Source organism: Ranitomeya imitator, chromosome 5 (genome assembly GCF_032444005.1).
Source record: "Ranitomeya imitator isolate aRanImi1 chromosome 5, aRanImi1.pri, whole genome shotgun sequence".
Classification (NCBI taxonomy): Eukaryota; Metazoa; Chordata; class Amphibia; order Anura; family Dendrobatidae; genus Ranitomeya; species Ranitomeya imitator.
Genome location: NC_091286.1, coordinates 288,358,688 through 288,374,383, shown reverse-complemented (window position 1 = coordinate 288,374,383; position 15,696 = coordinate 288,358,688).

Genomic DNA, 15,696 nt, shown 5'->3' with positions numbered 1-15,696 from the left:
CGAGCTGTGGAGCCAGGTTCGTCGTTTGGCTACACAAGGCCTCGAACGCTCCCTTTTCTGGGAGTAGGAAAACCGCTTTTAAAGCCGGAGCAGCAAGAGCAAGTTTTGGCTTTCCTTGCTGACTCAGCCTCTAGCTCTTTTGCCTCCTCTTCTGAAACTGGTAAATGTAAAAGCAGCGCGTTGTTAGTGGATGTTCACGGTCAGGGACAAGTCGCTTCCTTGTCCTCTTCAGCCAAAACAACAACAGAGAAGGATGCGTCAGGTGACACAACGGGTTACTCCATGGAGCTCTTTACACATACCGTTCCTGGGTTAGAAAGTGAAACAGTTAACAGGCCATGCCCATTACAAGTTGAATCGGACATGGAGTGCACAGATGCACAGCCACAGCCAGATTACTATGCTGTTCCTTTGACTCAGACCAGAACATTGCCCTCTCAGTGTACTGATCCAGAATTAGACCCTGATGAGACTGTGTTGCCCCGTCACGAACGCTATACCACCGGCTTACACGGTGACACAGACGAAGTTGCACACGAGATAGAAGAGGAGGTCATAGATGACCCAGTTGTTGACCCCGATTGGCAGCCATTGGGGAAACAGGGTGTAGGCGGCAGTAGTTCTGAAGCAGAGGAGGAGGGGCTGCAGCAGGCATCAACATCACAACAGGTTCCATCTGTCGGGCCCGTATCTGGCCCAAAACGTGTGGCAAAGCCAAAACCTGTTGGAGGACAGCTTGGCCATCCGGTTAAAGCTCAGTCTGCAATGCCTGAAAAGGTATCCGATGCTAGAAAGAGTGCAGTCTTGCATTTTTTAAACAACATCCAATTGATCAGCGCAAAGTCATCTGTCAAAAATGTTCAACCACCTTAAGCAGAGGTCAGAATCTGAAAAGTCTAAATACAAGTTGCATGCATAGACATTTAACCACCATGCATTTGCAAGCCTGGACTAACTACCAAACGTCCCTTAAGGTTGTAGCACCCTCGGCCAATGAAGCTAGTCAGCAACGCTACATCCCTTCCGTCACTGTAAGGCCACCATTTTCCGCACCACTTGCAGTATCTATGCAGGTTTCGTTGCAAGGCCAAAGCAGTCAGGGTCAGGGAATCACCAGTTTCGTAGTTGGAAACACTGCATGTAGGGCACCGGCAAGATTACCGTCTCCAACCGTCTCTCAGTCTGCCATGTCCACCGGCACCCCCGCTAGTTCCACGATCTCCAGCTCTCCAGTCCAGCTCACCCTACATGAGACTCTCGTTAGAAAAAGGAAGTACTTAGCTCGCATCCGCGTACACAGGGTTTGAACGCCCACATAGCTAGACTAATCTCGTTAGAGATGATGCCCTACCAGTTAGTTGAAAGCGAAGCTTTCAAAGCCCTGATAGACTACGCTGTACCACGCTACGAGCTACCCAGTCGACACTTCTTTTCGAGAAAAGCCATCCCAGCCCTCCACCAGCATGTTAAACAGCGCATCGTCCATGCACTCAGGCAATCTTTGAGTACAAAGGTGCACCTGACAACAGATGCATGGACCAGTAGGCATGGCCAGGGACGTTACGTGTCCATCACGGCACACTGGGTGAATGTGGTGGATGCAGGGTCCACAGTGGACAGCAATTTTGGGACAGTTCTGCCTAGCCCACGGTTTAGGAAACAGTTTGCTGTAGCCGTTCGCACCCCCTCCTCCTCCTCCTCGTCCTCTTGCAGAAGCGAGAGCTCATCCACAGACCACAGTCGCACAACAACTCCATCCGCAGCTGCCACTGTTGCACACCAGGTGTCCCATTATGGAGCAGCTACTGGCAAGCGTCAGCAGGCTGTATTGGCTATGAAGTATTTGGGTGACAACAGACACACCGCGAAAGTTCTGTCCGAGTTCTTGCAGAAAGAAACGCAGTCGTGGCTGGGCACTGTAGATCTTGAGGCAGGCAACGTAGTGAGTGATAACGGAAGGAATTTCATGGCTGCCATCTCCCTTTCCCAACTGAAACACATTCCTTGCCTGGCTCACACCTTAAACCTGGTGGTGCAGTGCTTCCTGAAAAGTTATCCGGGGTTATCCGACCTGCTCCTCAAAGTGCGCGGACTTTGCTCGCATATCCGCCGTTCACCCGTACACTCCAGTCGTATGCAGACCTATCAGCGGTCTTTGAACCTTCCCCAGCATCGCCTAATCATCGACGTTGCAACAAGGTGGAACTCAACACTGCACATGCTTCAGAGACTGTGCAAACAGAGGCGTGCTGTTATGTTTTTGTGGGAGGATACACATACACGGGCAGGCAGTAGGATGGCAGACATGGAGTTGTCAGGTGTGCAGTGATCGAAGGTACAAGACATGTGTCAAGTCCTTCAGTGTTTTGAGGAATGCACACGGCTGGTTAGTGCAGACAATGCCATAATAAGCATGAGCATCCCCCTAATGCGTCTGCTGATGCAAAGTTTGACACACATAAAGGATCAGGCGTCTGCAGCTGAGGAAGAGGAAAGCCTTGATGACAGTCAGCCATTGTCTGGTCAGGGCAGTGTACAGGACGAGGTAGTGGGCGAACAGGAGGAGGAGGAGGACGAGGAGGATGATGGAGATGAGTATTTTTTTAATGAGGAAGCTTCTCCGGGGCCAATAGCAACTGGTGGCGTTGCAAGGCCGGGTTCAGGTTTTTTTAGGGAGACAAGTGACGTAGATTTGCCTGAAACTGCCCCTCAACCCAGCACGACCGCAGATTTGACAACTGGAACTTTGGCCCACATGGCGGATTATGCCTTATGTATCCTGAAAAGGGACCCACGCATTATTAAAATGATGACCGATGACGATTACTGGTTGGCCTGCCTCCTTGATCCTCGCTATAAAGGCAAATTGCAAAATATTATGCCACATGAGAACCTGGAACAAATATTAGCAACCAAACAATCAACTCTTGTTGACCGTTTGATTCAGGCATTCCCAACACACAGCGATGGTGAGCGTTATCACACGAGCTGCAGGGGGCAGTAGGCCAGAGTTGTTAAAGGTGCACAAATCAGAAGTGGCATTGGACAGAGGGGTTTTCTGACCAGGTTGTGGAGTGATTTTGCTATGACCGCAGACAGGACAGGTACTGCAGCATCAATTCAAAGTGACAGGAGACAACATTTGTCCAGTATGGTTACTAACTATTTTTCATCCCTTATCGACGTTCTCCCTCAACCGTCATTCCCATTTGATTACTGGGCATCCAAATTAGACACCTGGCCAGAATTGGCAGAATATGCATTGCAGGAGCTTGCTTGCCCAGCAGCTAGTGTGCTATCAGAAAGAGTATTCAGTGCTGCAGGTTCAATATTAACCGAAAAAATGACTCGTCTGGCTACCCAAAATGTTGATGATCTAACCTTCATTAAAATGAACCACAACTGGATTTTGAATTCTTTTGCCCCACCTTTCCCGGCTGACACCTAGCTTTCCTATGAAAAGGTCTTGCTTGTGGACTGCTCTGACTGACTTTTCCAATCTCGTAATTTGCAGCAGCTGTTTGTCCAGCATATGACATGTTTACACCTCCCTAAATGGCCAATCTCCCCCCACGGGGCCGTGGTCTCGCCACTTGGCGCAAGCACCCGTGAGAGTGCCGTTTGTCTGAAGAGGTGGGTGTGCACGCTGTTGGTTGACGGCACTGCCACTAGGTCCCTCATAGTACAATAAAGTGTCTCTGGCAGTGGTGGTGCGCACCCAACGTCAGACACACCGTTGTAACATGAGGGGCCCTGGGCCTGTACCGCCGGCCACAAGAGAGTTCCCCCCCCAGCTCAAACAGTGCTCTACCACTTGCAAAATTATCTCTCACAGCTCCACCAATGTTTAGTCTATGTGCTGACATCCTTCAATGCCTGGCACTGACAATACCAATGTGTTGACATGTATGATGCTACTTAAAATAGTAAGGGACAGTGTCCTATATTTACACCAGTAAATACTTTGCGCCAAATTACTAGGTCTGAAACTCAGCAGAGGAGCCCACCCCTGTACCTAAGTATGCCACCCTTTTGTGTTTTGGTTTTGTTGTATTGCGAGACATTAACATCTATTTATTTTTTGTGAGTACTAACTGTCAGACACTCATTACAATCGGCCTCCGCTGACAACACCAATGCTGCCCGTGTACCCCTGGAAGCTATTTTAAAGTGCCTACAGCCCACTTTTGTTATGTTAGGCCTACTAAGCCTGTCTGCGGTCCATTATAGAAATTGTCTTTCACTGACCAGACCACTGCTGCACGTGTACCCCTGGAACCTATTTTAAAGTGCCTACAGCCTACTTTTGTTATGTTAGGCCTACTAAGCCTGTCTGCAGTCCCTCCTTCCACTAGTCCTCCACTGACCAGACCACTGATGCCCGTGTACCCCTGGAAGCTATTTTAAAGTGCCTACAGCCTACTTTTGTTACGTTAGGTCTACTAAGCCTGTCTGCGGTCCCTCCTTCCACTAGTCCTCCACTGACCAGACCACTGCTGCCCGTGTACCCCTGGAACCTATTTTAAAGTGCCTACAGCCCACTTTTGTTATGTTAGGCCTACTAAGCCTGTCTGCGGTCCCTCCTTCCACTAGTCCTCCACTGACCACACCACTGCTGCCCGTGTACCCCTGGCAGCTATTTTAAAGTGCCTACAGCCCACTTTTGTTATGTTAGGCCTACTAAGCCTGTCTGCGGTCCATTATAGAAATTGTCCTTCACTGACCAGACCACTGCTGCCCGTGTACCCCTGGAACCTATTTTATAGTGCCTACAGCCTACTTTTGTTATGTTAGGCCTACTAAGCCTGTCTGCGGTCCCTCCTTCAACTAGTCCTCCACTGATCAGACCACTGCTGCCCGTGTACCCCTGGAAGCTATTTTAAAGTGCCTACAGCCCACTTTTGTTATGTTAGGCCTATTAAGCCTTTCTGCGGTCCATTATAGAAATTGTCCTTCACTGACTAGATCACTGCTGCCCGTGTACCCCTGGAACCTATTTTAAAGTGCCTACAGCCTACTTTTGTTATGTTAGGCCTACTAAGCCTGTCTGCGGTCCCTCCTTCCACTAGTCCTCCACTGACCAGACCACTGCTGCCCGTGTACCCCTGGAAGCTATTTTAAAGTGCCTACAGCCTACTTTTGTTATGTTAGGTCTACTAAGCCAGTCTGCGGTCCCTCCTTCCAATAGTCCTCCACTGACCAGACCAATGCTGTCCATGTACCCCTGGAACCTATTTTAAATTGCATAGAGCATCCTTTTTTTAATTGTAGGCGTACTAAGTCTGTCTGCGGTCCATAATTGAAATTGTCCTCCACTGAACAGACCAATGCTGCCTGTGTACCCCTGTAACCTTTTTTAGACTGCATTGAGCCAATTTTGTATTTAAGGCCTACTACCTGTGTCTGTCTGCGCCACTCAATACAGCTGTCCTCTTCTGAAAAAAGCTGAGCGTCAATAGTCTGGTTTTCAGCCTATAGGAATTTGAAAACTGCATTGGGGCTACTACTTCGGTAGGGCCTACTAACGGTGTCTGCCGCTCCAAGGTGTTCTCCAGGTTGCCTCTCCATAGCTTCAATCTTCATGCTCGTGTTAAGTAGTTGTTGAAACAACACTACATTAGGCCTACAAGTTGGGTCTGGATCGTAGAGACGGTGTCTGCCGCTCCAAGGTGTTCTCCAGGTTGCCACATAATCAAAGCTGCATAGAGCCTATTTTGTTATTTTACGCCTACTAAGTCTTTCTGCGGGCCCTCCTTCTAATTGTCCTCCACTGAGCACACCAATGCAGACCATGTACCCATGTAACCTTTTTTAAACCTGCGTCGAGCCAACTTTGTGGTGTAAGGCCTTCTTGTAGTGTCTGGCTGCGCCACTCAATACAGCTGTCCTCTTTACAAAAAATGACCTACAATTATCTGGTTTTCTGCCTATCTGAATTTTAAAACTGCAGTGGGCCTACTAGTTAGGTTGGGGCCTTCTATCGGTGTCTGCGGCTCCTTGCTGTTCTTCTCCAGTGAACAAAGCTGTGCTGCCTGTTTACTACTGTTGCCAATTATGAACTGCATTTATACTACTTACTGATTTGGGCCTACTCTCTGTGTCAGCCTCTCATTCCAGTTGTCCTCCACTGAACAAAGCAATGCCCCCTGGTTAGTCCTGTTACCAATTTTGAACTGCATTTAGCCCACTTTATTCTTTGGCCCATATCTGTTTCCCCCTCATCCTGCCCATTGCCCAGCCAGTGATAGATGAGTCTGCTGGTACATTGACCCATAACGCAACATTTCCCGTGCACGCTACACTGCAAGATTGTGACCCTGCTGAAAGTCAGGTTCCCCTTCCCGCATACCATACCACCTTACACGGGGACAAAGAGGAAGGTGCAGATGAAGGTGCAGGTTCCTTCATCAGGTGGGGGGAGGAATACTCGTTGGCGACGTCACTGGCACAGGGCCCCTCATAGTATGCAAAAGTGTCGCTGCCGGTGGGAGGCGCCCCCGCCGTGCAAACACACCGCCATACTTTGAGGGGCCCTGTGCCAGTGCCAATGCCGAGTGGGCCCCCCCTGCTTGCTCAGGATCACAGTGTAAGGACTGAGACTGCGTACCAGTTTTTGTCTGTTCTTGCCCTTAGTTCTGTTGGATTCTGGATTCTGCCCTTACCCAAGATGGAGTGGCTGGCTTCATGAGGGCCATCTTGTTTCCTGTCTGATACTCCTTGTTTCCTGTCTGCTGCATATATAAAGGGACTCTGCACACTATACCTTGCTTGTGTATCTTGTATCTCACTTGCTGCCAAGCTCAAGGACTTGCAACCTGCTTGTTCTTCTACTCCTCGGGATACCCCGCTTGCTTCTGGATCTACGTACCACCGGAAAGACTCTGTTACTCTTCACCTGCTCTGCACCCACCTCTGCTACGGTCTGCCCCTCAGCTGGGAGCCAGCCTGGACTCTGAACTCTGGATACTGCATTCCTGGACTTGTACTTGCACCCTCGGTCTGTACTTCTAATATCTGCATATTCTTGAGACTGTTTAATTGCTTATCTGCGGATTACTGCAAACATTTTTTCAAACTGAGTGTTTTTGGTTTTACTATTCTCTTTTGTGTCTTCAGGTTTCTTGGTGGTGTGTGAACATGTTCTTACAGACTTGTTCACTGTGCAAGTAGCCCATGTGTTCCTGTTTCCATAATTGTTCTCTTGTGTCTACAAGACTGGGGAGTTCCACCACTCCTCTTGGGCTATCTGCACAAAAGCTGTTCTACCCTGTATGCACACATGGATTTTTCCTCTCTGAACCCTGTTCACACAGGTAATATACAGATGATCAGGTTTTTAAATACATCAGATAGGGATTGCATACATTAGTTAGGACTGCTCTGATATGGGTATACCGTGAAGATTGGTAGAGCAGCTTAGTATACATTTTTTGCAAAAAACGTATCAACCAAATACCCTGTTATTTACATCTTTTACTAGCACTTGCGGATTACTGCAAACATTTTTTCAAACTGAGTGTTTTTGGTTTTACTATTCTCTTTTGTGTCTTCAGGTTTCTTGGTGGTGTGTGAACATGTTCTTACAGACTTGTTCACTGTGCAAGTAGCCCATGTGTTCCTGTTTCCATAATATATATACAGTATATATCTTGAACTGTGATATACCGTGTTTGTCGTCATTCTGACTCATGTCATCGGTCTCCATAGAACAATAGCATAATCTTATTACAGAATACACAAGCCTCAAAGAAAATGGAGATCATTGGGTCAGATTTTATGGAGTCACGGGTGACAAAGCTGTGCTCATTTGTCACAGGACTGCATGCGGAGCTTCAGGCAATTAAGACACAGCTGGGGCATTGGAGTCTCAAACTAATCATAATGCAAATGTGGCTGATACATCTATCCAGTCTCTAGCCACTCGCCTCTCAAATGTGGAGACTACAGCTGTAGCTGCGGTTCCAGTCCCAGTTCCAAGTCCAGCTCCGGGTCCGGATTTTCCCAAACTCCCACCATTCAGGTAGGAGACATGGTCTGGCTCTCAACAAAGAACTTGAAACTCAGAGTTCCAACATCTAAATTGGGGCAAAAATATGTTGGTCCGTACAAGATCAGTAGCATAGTGAGTTCTGTAGCATGCCGACTCAAGTTGCCTAATTCTTTAAAAATCCATCCTGTCTTTCATGTTTCCCTGCTTAAACTGGTAGTAGCAAATCCTTTCTCCGGGCGCACATCTGCTCCTCCTGATCCAATTCTCATAGATGGGCAGGAGGAATTCATCGTGGAGAAGATCATCGATTCTCGGATTCATAGGGGACGACTTCAGTATCTGGTAAAGTGGCAAGGATATTCATCTGAGGAGAATTCCTGGGAACCACTAGAAAATATTCACGCTTCTCATCTGATCAGACAGTTCCACAGCAGATATCCCAATAAACCAGATATAAGAACGTCCAGAGGACATCTTTAAAGAGGAGAGTAATGTAAGGACTGAGACTGCATACCTGTTTTTGTCTGTTCTTGCCCTTAGTTCTGTTGGATTCTGCCCTTACCCAAGATGGAGTGGCTGGCTTCATGGGGGCCATCTTGTTCCTGTCTGATACTCCTTGTTTCCTGTCTGCTGCATATATAAAGGAACTCTGCACACTATACCTTGCTTGTGTATCTTGTATCTCACTTGCTGCCAAGCTCAAGGACTTGCAACCTGCTTGTTCTTCTACTCCTCGGGATACCCCGCTTGCTTCTGGATCTACGTACCACCGGAAAGACTCTGTTACTCTTCACCTGCTCTGCACCCACCTCTGCTACGGTCTGCCCCTCAGCTGGGAGCCAGCCTGGACTCTGACCTCTGGATACTGCATTGCTGGACTTGTACTTGCACCCTCGGTCTGTACTTCTAATATCTGCATATTCTTGAGACTGTTTAATTGCTTATCTGTAAAGCTGCAGTTTGCATCAATTATCTGAAGTTCATCTTCCTACAATATATATATATATCTTGAACTGTGATATACCGTGTTTGTCGTCATTCTCACTCATGTCATTGGTCTCCATAGAACAATAGCATAATCTTATTACACACAGCACTTGCAAAGTTGAAATACTTACCTCTCCCTGCTCCACTGCCGTGACGTGGTCCAGATTTCCTGGGCCCACTAAATACTTGAACCAGCCCTACCCCGCACAACTTTAGCCAAATGACCCCCAATTTCCAATGCCTTACTATTATTATAAGGTAAATTTAGATTGACAAGCTTCAGTAACAAGAATGTATGTTTTTTGCCATTAAAATGGGCACTGTAGGTGTTTTCCTGGCCTCCACTCACTGCCGACTATGCTCCCCCATTGACTTGCATTGGGTTTCGTGTTTCGGTCGATCCCCGACTTTTCGCGATAATCGGCTGATTCCACTCGACTCGACTTTTGAGATAGTCGGGTTTCGCGAAACCGGACTCGACTCTAAAAAAGTCAAGGTCGCTCAACCCTACTGCTCACTAATGTAGAGTTCCAGCATGTGGTCACGTCGCAAACCTGTCAGTTGAGCTGGCATGTTCAAGCACTGCTGCAGCACTTCCAGACCAGCAGTAGCTGTAGCTAACTTACAGAAATTGGTGCACACGTGGCATACTTTCACAAGTACCTCAGGCAAATCTCGGCAAATTTTATCACACACATCCATGCCTGTATGTAGGTTCAGTGGCGAGAGGCACAGATCTGTCTGTTTTTTTTATACCTTTCAGCAACTCTGTGGCAGTGTGTCTGTTGCTTTCTCACTGAGGCAGAGCTGCAGTGCTTCCAACTTGCAACTGATATAGATAACAATTCGGATATGGAGGATAAGCAGGAGGAGGGCATGCAGGAATTGGTGTAGGAGGTGGAGGAAACCATGATGGAATCCAATCCTCAGCATTGGTAGCAAATGTGCCATCCCAGGGTCTGACCCGGTCCCAGCCTCCACTAGCCACTCAGTTACTCAGAATGCAATCAGGGAAATGTAGCCTCCCTGGCCACAAGCACTTGTCCATGGAGCAAGGGGATTAGCAAGAACATGGCACAAGGGAAAAGAGGCAGTGGTGTCACTTGCAGACACAGATTGTGGACCTAGGCATTTCGCCCAATTAGTTAGGTGTTTTGATGACAAGTGCCTGAGCATGCAGGTGGTGGTCATTCTGACAGTAATCAGTCCACTCCTGATCAGTCCACTGCTGGCATGACACAGGTTAAAAATTAAATGACCATTTGTTTATCGTCCACACTTTCTTTAAAAAAGTGACAGATTGGGGAACCCCTAAGCTTAGACCTTGGAACTTGCCACATCTGGGTGTTCTGAGGAACACTTGCCCTCATTTTTCCTCTGGCCACTCCACTGCCTCTTCCTACCTGTTCCAGTGCTGTGGATCCCTCTCCCTCTGCGCTGCTTGCCTCGCTGTGCATGGCACCTTCCCAGGTTGTGTGTTGTGAATTCTGTTGTCGAACTCCCTCCTGTGGTCGTGAATGGTACTTCGGCGAGTTCTGTCTATGGGCTCCCTCTGGTGGCTATGAGTGAAGCTGCTGCTTCTGAGGTTCCTTACACAGGTGACGTGGTTTATCCTTTGGTTGGCTGCTCTATTTAACTTCTCTCAGATCGTTACTCCATGCCAGCTGTCAATGTTTTTGCATTGGTTCAGTTCCCTCCTGGATCTCTCTGGTGACCTGCCTTCTCCTGCAGAAGCTAAGTCCCTGATAGTCTTTATTTGTTCACTGTTTTCTTGTCCAGCCGGTTTTCATGATTTTGTCTTGCTAGCTGGAAGCTCTGGGATGCAGAGTGGCTCCTCCGCACCGTGAGTCGGTGCGGAGGTCTATTTTGCACACTCTGCGTGGTCTTTTGTAGGTTTTTGTACTGATCGCAAAGATACCTTTCCTATCCTCTGTCTATTTAGTAAGTCTGGCCTCCCTTTGCTGAAACCTGTTTCATCTCTGCATTTGTGACTTCCATCTTTACTCACAGTCAATATATGTGGGGGGCTTCCTTTACCTTTGGGGAATTTCTCTGAGGCAAGGTAGGCTTTATTTTCTATCTCTAGGGCTAGATAGCTCTTAGGCTGTGACGAGGCGCCTAGGTCTGGTCAGGAGCGCTCCACGGCTATTTTTAGTGTGTGTGATAGGATTAGGGCTTGCGGTCAGCAGAGCTCCCACATCCCAGAGCTCGTCCTGTATGAGGTTTAACTATCAGGTCATTCTGGGTGCTCCTAACCACCAGGTCATAACAGTTGTGTCAGTGACTTCATCATCCACCACCTTGTCTTCCACTTCCACACTCTGGTCCTCCTGACTTATTGACTTAACAACATCACTTGTTGGCAACTGTGTGCCATCATCATCTACCTCTTGAGACACTAATTGCCATTCCACACCATCTTCTTCTGACCGTGGCTGCTCAAATATTTGGACATTACTGCAATCTTTCCTGGAAAGCTCCCAGGCTCGAGTTCATATGAGGACATCCAGCAGAGGGCGCATCACCGTGACTGAAGGTCATTGACCTACATTACCTTCATTCCCCGGGGTTTTACAGGCATGAGCACAGCTGCATTATAGCAGAGCTCCTGCCTGTAAAATATTTTAACCCCTTCAGATGGATTTACAGCGTGGGACGTTACAGATCAACGGAAGGTATGTATATTGTTGGTTTATTATTTTTAAATTGTTACAGAACGAGGGTCTTCAGGTGGATTGAGAGAGCAATAAAATATTAAAACAACTTATGTGTTTATTTCATTAAAATACTTTTTAATAATGTGTGTGTGTCTTTTTTAACCCTTTCATACAATTGGATTAATAATGGATAGGTGTCAGAATTGACACCTCTCGATTATTAATCTGGCTTAATGTCAAATTATAATAGCAAGGTGACATTAACCCTTCATTACCCCATATCCCACCGCTACACGGGAATGGGAAGAGAGTGGCCAAGTGCCAGAATAGGCGCATCTTACAGATGTGCTTTTTCTGGGGTGGCTGGGGCAGATGTTTTTAGCCAGAGGGGCCAATAACCATGGACCCTCTCCAGGCTATTAATATCTGCCCTCAGTCACTGGCTTTACTACTCTGGCGGAGAAAATTGCGTGGGAGCCCACACCAATTTTTTCCGCCATTTAACCCTTTAATTTAATAGCTAGAGCACCAAAAGTTTGCACATACACACTACTAACATTAGTAGTGTGTAATATGCAAAAAAAGGGGGATATGACATGGTTTACTGTATGTAAACCATGTCTCATATCATGTCGGGTTTAGGCAGATGAAATGAAAAGCCGGCAATTGAATTACCGGCTTTTCTGCTATATCGCGCTGAAGCAAATATAAAAAAAGAAAATTCCCATTGACTTTGCATTGGGTTTCGTGTTTCGGCCAATCCCCGACCCCGCCTTTTCAATAAGATCGGCCGATTTCACTTGACCCAACTCTTGAGAAAATCGGGTTTCGCGAAACCCGACTTGACCTCAAAAAATGAAAAGTCGCTCAACCCTAGTCATAAGTATTCAGACCCTTTGCTTAGACACTCATATTTAAGTCACATGCTGTCCATTTCCTTGTGATCCTCCTTGAGATGATTCTACTACTTCAATGGAGTCCAGCTGTGTTTCATTAAACAGTGTAAGCAGTTTATAGAGCAAGAGGAACAAAACTGTTAAATTTTATCTATTTGCATGAATTGTAAGGCAAGTAACTTTTCCAGGAATTTAAACTGAATTAATTCAAACATCTCTATTTGCAAGTTTCTTGCAGATATTGGCCAATGAGTTTCTGGGTTAGTCAAATTTTGCAACAATTTTGTAGTGGATTTAGCTTTGTACTACCCTTGATTATGCAACAAAAGTCCAGAATTTTTAAAAAATGTCATCAAAGTTTTAAATAATAAAAAAAAAACACTATCCTCATTTCCCCTGGTGCTTATGTTGCTCCCTTACGTGATCTTTTGCAAGTTTCTGTATCCCCAGCCTCTGGCATGACATCTCATCCTATATGACCACTGAAGCCAATCACAGGCTGCTGAAATCACATGGAACATTGAGTCAAAGAGATTGATGAAGCACCAAAAATGCATTGCTATAGGAAAGCCAGAAGAAGTGGAGAAATAGGCAACCAAATCTTGACAAATATACGCACAAATCACTGCTGCAAATTTCCCTTTGGATTCTTGAAGAATTGTTGCTATGGATGGATTTACCTTGAAATTACAGCTAAGCATCATTCAACTAAATTAACTCAATATAATGCAATATTTCAGTAAATTGTAATTGTTCCGTCTAAACACTTCCAGATTAGAAACATTTTGTGTCCTTATGAAGGGAAGTGCAATGTTTGTACTTAGAATAATCCTTTCTTCTTCTTGGAGGGTGGATATATTTACTAAGTTAGAGCAAAAATATAATTAAAACAAAACACGAAGACATGATTTAGAGGCATATGCTCCACATGGTATTGATATGTGCTAGTTATGTGGTTGTAGTATATTAACTATACTTCATGTAAGAAATGTGTCTCTGTCCACACCATTTCATGCAGGAGCCAGAAGGACTACACAGTTGTTTTTAAATGTAATGAAATTCTTTGATGTATAATTGGTCCAACTAAATATTATTTTTCATAAGAGCTTTAAAAAACTAAATAAAATAGAGATTTTTTTTAAAGTTGGCAATTTTACAATGTGATGATTTTTACAAGTGGATTGAATACATAAAAATGTACAGTATGAAGCCAAGTAGAAAGAGAGAAGGTTTTGGATTTACACTTGGTTTTGTTTTTATTTTGGCAGTATAAATCTATGTTTTATTCTAGCTCTAAGGCCACTCACAAGGTTTTTCTCACAAGCATAAAGCATGTGTATTAATTCCCCAACCACAAGGCTAATGGCTGGAACGAAGAACATCAGAGAGGTTTATAAAGATGTTAGTTTGGGTCATTAGACCAAGGGTTGGATAAGGATTAGCAGCTGCATATAGGAATGAAAATTCACCTGCATTAAGCTTATATAAAACTCACCAAAAACTGTAAATTGTTCATACTATACAGTATGTCATGAAAGCATTTTCACATGAAAGTAACAAAATGTCCATGAGTGTCTTCGCCTAATGGTCTAATATTTCTTTGACTGAATGCCCAACACATCTATCCTGAATATGGAAACAGAGGTCCCGATTTACCAAAACTGGCATTTTACATGCCGTTTTGGAGACTGACACTCCTGATTCTTTAAGAACTTGTTAATGAATCTGTCATGTCTGGAAAGTGGAGTGCGCCTCTTTGTGTACTTCACCACAAATGTTACTCCAGTAGCAGTATGGGTGAAAATGGCTTGAGAACGCCAAAGGTCGCACCATTCTAGTGCAGCCTCCTGTTGTGCAAAAATTTTGAATGATATTAAGTAAGCTAGTAAAATAAATAAACTTTAGGTCTCCTTCACATAGTAAACTTATTTTTGCAGTGCTTTCAAGCTTCGGAAAAAAAACAAGCTATGAATTTATGTATATATTATTTTTGTTTTGTTACTAGTGTTGAGGGAATACATTTGGCACTATTCGTTACTTGCATGAATAGTAAGCTTTTTGGGCTATTTGTTACTCAGCGAGTAATTAGGTATTCGCCTTGGTATATTTGATTAACCAGCACAGCATATTTGGCGCTTTATTTGCAGCCAATGAACATGCTGGACTGTCTTGCCAATCACAGTAATTCCAGCGCCATCTTTGGTGTGGCATTACTGTGATTGTTTGGTCTTACAGCATCATAGGGGATATTTAAAGGCAGCCGGCACCATCTTGGGCACGTTACAGCCAGAAACAGGGTAGGGAGAGCGTAGTGTGAGCGTAGGGAGAGTGATAGGAGCTTACAGAGAGCATTATTTATTCCAAAAAGCTCTTTTAAGCTCTGAAGATTGTGAAGATTAGTTTTTTGTGAGGTGGGGATAGTGTAGGGAGAGATTTAATAGGAGGGAGAGTAAAACGTAAGCAGTCTGCTGTCGGCTTGTCTCATAAAAGCGATGTAAAAAAATCCTAAAAAAATTCTATTGGTTAAAAAAATAGCATATTTTTATCTATCAGTTGTGTGCCTGGTGCAAACCAGGTAGAGATAAGCAAAGGTCACAATTTACCTGAGGCAATCATTTTCATTAGTCTGCTGTTGCAGTGTGTTGGCAAGGCAATATAAAAAAGTCAATTTTCTATTGGTTTAATAAATAGCGTATCTTTATCTAGCAGTTGTGTGAGTTGCGCAATCCAGGTAGAGATGAATTAAGCAAACGTAACAATTTACCAGTGGCAATAATTTTCATCACTCCGCTGTTGCAGTGTGTCAGCAAGGCAATATGAAAAAAATCTTAATTTTCTATTGGTTTAATAAAAAGCATATCTTTATCTAGCAGTTGTGCGACTTGCGCGAAACCTGCAGCGATACGCAAACATGACTATTTATCTGTTATTTACGTCAGTCTGCTGTTGCCGTGTATAATAAAGCTGAGATCTAAAAAAAAATAGGCACACATTGCTAGATACAGTGAATTTCTACATAAGACCTTTGTGAGGGTACTTGTGAAAAATAAAGCCAGTATTTGTTTTTCATAAACAACGCATTCAATATCATCCACCATGTGGATGTGGTGGTGCCCGACAAGTCCATGTGACAGATAGGAAGGTAACTGTATCTTGCTCTAGCTTC